Source organism: Rhipicephalus microplus, unplaced genomic scaffold (assembly GCF_043290135.1).
Source record: "Rhipicephalus microplus isolate Deutch F79 unplaced genomic scaffold, USDA_Rmic scaffold_18, whole genome shotgun sequence".
Classification (NCBI taxonomy): Eukaryota; Metazoa; Arthropoda; class Arachnida; order Ixodida; family Ixodidae; genus Rhipicephalus; species Rhipicephalus microplus.
Window position 1 is genome coordinate 10,465,785 of NW_027464591.1, and position 6,203 is coordinate 10,471,987.

Consider the following 6,203-nt stretch of genomic DNA (forward strand, 5'->3'; position numbering starts at 1 on the left):
TAAGCTTCGCGTTCAAAAGTTGAACACGATAGTGATACTCTGTTCCGAGTGCGCACTTCAAACACTTGGTGTATGAAATATTTTCAAGCTGCCTGTGCACGCACTACGTGACCATAACGTTGCAGTAGCGTGTGTTTTTAGTAATGGGTGACTGACTTTAAACTATGAAGTTGTTATAATAATTGCATGTACTGACCCCCAATAGCAAAGTAAGCTTGTACCACGCATTATTGCGCAATGTTTCATGGTGTATATATACAGGACACGCGTGTTAGTAAAGCATGAAATTTATTTCCACTGCATTTTCATGCAGATAACGATATTTTAACCTTACCCAGGAGCAGAGACATGACTGTGTGATAGAACACCCGCTTGCCACGCAAATGACCGTGGTTTGACCCCACTTGGTACCAGAATTTTTATTTTATTTTATTTGCATCTTTCTCAATTTTTTGTCACGCAAAGAAGCTTGTTTCTTTTTATTTTTTTGGTCACGCAACGACGATGATTTCTCGCTCACAGCCAACGACACCGATACCGACTTCGTAATTTCGGCTTAACGAGCTATTTAACGCTATCGCGTAAAGAGGTTTGTTATAAATAAACACTAAATTAGAAGCTGCCCCACGGCACTACCACTGGAAGGGTTTTAGAGCAATTAGCTTTTCAACTATAGCTCTGCGAGCTCTCACAGGGCTGCCGAGGGGGTGAGTAAAACGACCCAGCCGTGTATTGGTGTGATCGAGCGTTGTCAGCCCGAAAATAAAGTTTTCTTGATAGAAGTAAGGTTGAACAACAGAGGGGAGATCACCGAGCCCTGTGGTGTCCCCGTGCTCCCCAGCTGCTTGAGCGGTAGTTGTAGTTGTCCTGCCACAAGCCGCGTGTCATGATAGGCGTTGCAGGAAGATTGGAACGCGTTAGAAACATCAAGTACACGATCTACGCGGACGACATCACGCTGTGGTCAACGGGAGGAAGTGACAGCCAGATCGAGGCAGCCCTCCAAGAAGCCGTCGCCGCCGTAGAAGAATACCTACGACCCACCGTACTCAAATGTTCACCAACCAAGTCGGAACTGCTAGTGATCTCACCGCGAAGTGCGCGACGCCCGACAACGCAGAACATCAACGTTGTAACCCAAGACGAAACGCCGATACCGCACGTGCAGACACTCAGAGTTTCGGGGCTGCACCTCCAGGACTTGAACCGCAACAACGTGACGGTACAGAAGCTCCACGCAAAGCTCTCGCTGGCCACCCGCCTACTCAAGAAGGTGGCCACGCGGTACCAGGGCATGCGAGAAGACAGTCTACTACGACTCACCCAGTCGTTTGCAGTCAGCCACATCTCTTACGTAGCGTCGTTCCACAATTCGAAAGCGGCGGAGAAGATCAAGATTGACGCGATGATCAGAAAGGCGTACAAGACGGCCCTGGGCTTATACCCCCACACCAACACAAAACGCATGCTCGCGTTGGGCGTTCACAACACGCTGGAAGAAATCGCCGAAGCCCAGCGAACGGCGCAGTATCACCGCCTGTCCCAGACCAGGACGGGAAGAACGATACTACAGCGCATCGGAATCAACACGCCAGCGACGACTCCGGAGGTAGCACAGCAGCTACCCCGAGACGTTCTCCAAAGACTGAAGGTTCCACCCTTACCGAAGCACATGCATCCACAAGTGCACCAAGAAAGAAGAACGGCGAGAGCCAAGGTCCTCACAAAAGGTCACGCCAACGATCCGCGCGCGTACTACGTGGACGTGGCGAAGTATCCCCACCGGCCAAACACGTACGCAGCAGCAGTCATCGCAGCAGACACTGGAGTACTCACAACGTCGGGAAGCATACGGTGCAAGTCGCCCACGCAAGCCGAAGAGTTTGCAATCGCACTGGCACTAGCGATCCCGGATTGCCGCACGGTCCTCAGCGACTCGAAGACGGCAATAGCCAACTCTGCTACAAACAACGTCCATGGAACCACTGCAAGAGTATGTTCAACTATACCAAGACCGGAAACCAACCTTACCATCAAGTGGTTCCCTGCGCACGCCGGGGAGCTGGACGTGGGCCCGAACCGCAACGAGGAGGCAGATACGGAGGCACACGCGCTAACTAGCCGCGGGTCTCTGTCAACGCATTCCTCGGAGCCGCAACGACCCGATGCCGAAGACGGAGAGTATTTCATCACAACCTACGCCGACGTTCTGCAGTGGTACAGAACGAGCAGATGCCTCTACCCACCGCCTCACCGAGACCTACAACGCAGAGAAGCAGCCACACTACGGCAGCTGCAAGTACAAGCAATATGGACCCCCGTCTGGGCAAAGCACGTTTGCCCGGAGGTTTACACTACTGATGTATGCCAACACTGCAAGAAGGCACGAGCCACCCAGAGACACCTCCTTTGGGACTGTGCACCACCGCCGGGTAACCAAGAAGTAATGCCAACTGCCATAAGCAGCAAAATTATCAGCCGAGAGCCAGGCAATCAAAGAGACGTGGTCCAGCACGTGCTTAGCATCCTGGAACGCGAGCGGCCGAAAGCGGCGCCCCCACGGGTTTTATGCGAGTAGGTTGCTGCTCCGGGACGTCCGAGCACGCTAGTGTCTCGCTTTAATCCCCCTACTCCTTCCCCCTTTATGCCGGATCGTCAATAGAGTTGTTTCACTTCACTCACTTGATAGAAGTAGGTTATGATACGTCCATTGCAGATTGTGCACTGTGATTCGATCAGACGTGTCGCAAGCGCATCACTTGGAATATAGTGGTATATCAAGGTACTGGGCTCTGGGTGTACTGGCTAGTGTTCGGGTGCTCAAACAGCAGAGTGGAGCAGGACGAAGAAGAGTGGGGAAAAAGCGTGGCTTCCAATAATAGCTCCGATAGCTCACCACAATGGCCCATGCGCTGCCGATGATAATCGCGGAGTTGCCACCGAGCTTTTGGGGAGGCGGGCGACACAGCCACAGTCGACAATGGAGAACAGTGGTGGTAGGTGGTTTTCATGCCAGGCTAACTGGGAACTCAACCACACAACTTTCATCTGTTATTCTTGTGATGAACATTCGGAAACCTATATATGGTACGTTTCAGCAGTATACTGGAAGTCTAGATCAAAGTACGACCACGTATTACGACTGTCGAGAGGCGCGGCATCAGAGAGAGCTAGGGGTCGAAGCCCCTGAAGGAGAAAGAGTCGCGGAGGGAGCTTAAATCGGACGGCATAAAGTAGTTCAGCGTACCTCCGGAAGACCTCCAAAAATGGTTCTCTCGGCTGGAGGTGCGACGTCGGCAACGTAGAGACAAACGCAGTTGGCAACAACGCCCACAAAGAGACCGCAAGCAACTCGGCCGACTAGTATCACGCTCACGCTGTTTCCCACGGCCAAGCACATCCACGAACTGGTTAGGCCGGTGGAAGACAGCAACATAATTGTTCTGTGGCCGACTAGATGCAGTAGAAAGTCTGAAACGTGCATCACAAACGAAGAAATGGTGTATTACATAACCACACTAAAGAAGAACGCAGTGCACCTTATTTAGTTTTTAACACGTGTGCGTGAAGTACCGTACCTTAGTTATGCAGAAATACTTCTTCTAACTTATGATTTACAACGGGTTAAAAGAATAGCCATCATGAAACAATTTAGAGCTGCTTCTGCTTCGTGTTATGAAGAGACTGTTTTTAAGGACATAAGAAAACAGAGCAGAAAAATGCATATTACTCGAATATTTTAGTACTTCATTAAAATGTAGGTTTATTGGGAAGCGAAACGTGAAATGACAGCTGAATCTCGCCGTCCTGGCTCAGCTGATTTCCTCAAACAACAACATACACTGCGTACCGTAGAAGTAAATACAAAGTTGACGTAATTTCTCGGCTGCGTTGCTTGCTCACCTGAGAACAGAGAGCCCACAGTGGCACCCAGGAAGAGGCTGTCGGCGATCCACCTGTTCTCAGGCGGCATCCGCGGCAGGTCGTACCAGGGTTGGCGTTCAATTGATTCCATGGCGGCCGAGGCGAACCCGAGTGCGGTGCCAGCGGCCAAGGTACTGGAGCACGCGACCAGCATCACGTAAAAGTGGTGACCGCAGGGCAGCGAGCAGTCCGGGTCCGTGACCGGCGTCGCACCCTTGGCCGGCGGCCGCATGCGCCGCAGCGCCTCCATTGCCGCATTGAATGGCGGGGATTGCGGCACATTTGGCGAGCTGAACTGGGCGGGCGCTGTCGTGGTATACCGCGAGGACGTCGACTCGTGGCTATGCCTCGACGGGCTACGAGTAGGACAGTATAGTGATAGAGCCACAGCGTTACAGAATAATGGGATGGTCCGAACGCCTACATGCGTGTCCACACATTATCCTAACTGAACCTCACTTAATGGCAGATCTAATGCTCGAACTTTCTTGTTCTCTTGTCCGGATCGTCTATGGCACCATCTAAGTTTGGAGACCGTGCTCGGTGCACCGCCATACCGGCCCCGTCTTTTGCATCTAATAAAAAGCTTTCATATGGTGGATGCAAAAGGCACCTTTAGGCAACATGATCGCGATAGATCCCCGGCAGTATTAAACGCGAAGCATTTCTTAGCGAACTTCAGCGACTTAGCGTGTATCTATCTATCTATCTATCTATCTATCTATCTATCTATCTATCTATCTATCTATCTATCTACTATCTATCTATCTATCTATCTATCTATCTAGCCTTCATAACTTTTACCTCTCCTGGCCGTTTCCAGAGCGGTTTCGATACCAAACTTGGTATGGCATAACATGACCATATGAAGAACATATTTGACTAGCCATAACATGAAAATCGTGATATAGATGTCATGAATGTCATGATTTACATTCCATGATCCTGGAGCTCATGCAGTGATTTCGTTGACATGACATCTTACAAAACTAGTATGGTATGACATGATTGCATGGCGAACACAAGCGACAGACCCTAACATGAAAATCACCATATGCGTGTCATGTAACAACATCACTACACGCCAAGCTCATGATGCACTCACGGGCGTTTAGCTAGCGTCACATTTACCGAATTTGGTATTACAGTACGCGAATGAATGACAAAGGTATGTGACTGGTGCTAACATGATAATCATGAGATGCGGGTCATGTAAGAACATGACTACATGCGATGCTAATGATGCACTGGCGGCCGTTTCGCTAGCTTCACATGTACCAAACTCGGTATTACGCGACACAAATGGACAACATAGGCAAACTACACATACAAACATGATAATCACGACATGCGTGTCATCTAACAACATGAATCGCTACCACACTCATGATGCGCTCGCGGCCGTTTCGCCAGCTTTACATATGCCAAATTTGGTATCACGTGACGTCAATGGACTACGAAAGTATTTGACTGGTTCAAACATGATAATCAAGTGATGCGTGTCATGTGAGAACATAACTGCATGCCACAGTCAAGGTGCAATACATTTCGGCGTGACGGGGTGCGCGTGCTCACCGGCGTTTATTTCGTAGGGTCACGCCCGCGTTTCCACGCCAGGCGCCGGTCCTGCCATGTACTCGGAGGCGCGCGCCGCGCTGCGATGATTTGACGCATGCGCGTTCAGTGCATCCGGCATCCCTTCGTCACGAAAATTGGAAGACGCAGTGTTGTCTGGGTAGCGTATCGGCGCGAAACGAAGCATGTCGCTGCTGTGTTGGGGGCTGGCTGGTCCCGACGAAGCAGAAAAAGAAGACGGCCGACGGAGACGAACGCGGCCGGCGGGTACGCCGACCAGCCCGAACACGCGGATTGGCGCGAAGCGCCGAAGGAAAAAACAACAACCGCACTCCAAGGTTACCCAACGCACACTGCTTTTATTTTACAGTCACCCTGAAATCCTAGATTAAGGTCCCTAGATGAAACAAATTTCCAAGGTAGCGTCACTCATTCTTCTCGAGCCGTCCTCCTCACTCTCTTGATTACTCCTCTTTTTCTCTGCCATCTGCGTCTGTAATTGGTGCATTACTTGCACGTGATCTTGCAAACGGCTGGTGGTGTTATTTATCATTATGCAAAAGGTTCAAAACGAGTACGCATGCGCATATGGCTCCAGCCGGATTCTCGCCGTGACCAAAGACAAAATCGTAGCCCGAACATAAACTGAGGAGGAGGAGCGTTTCGGTGTGCGCTAAGTCGACCAAGATTGTTTCGCCATGCTC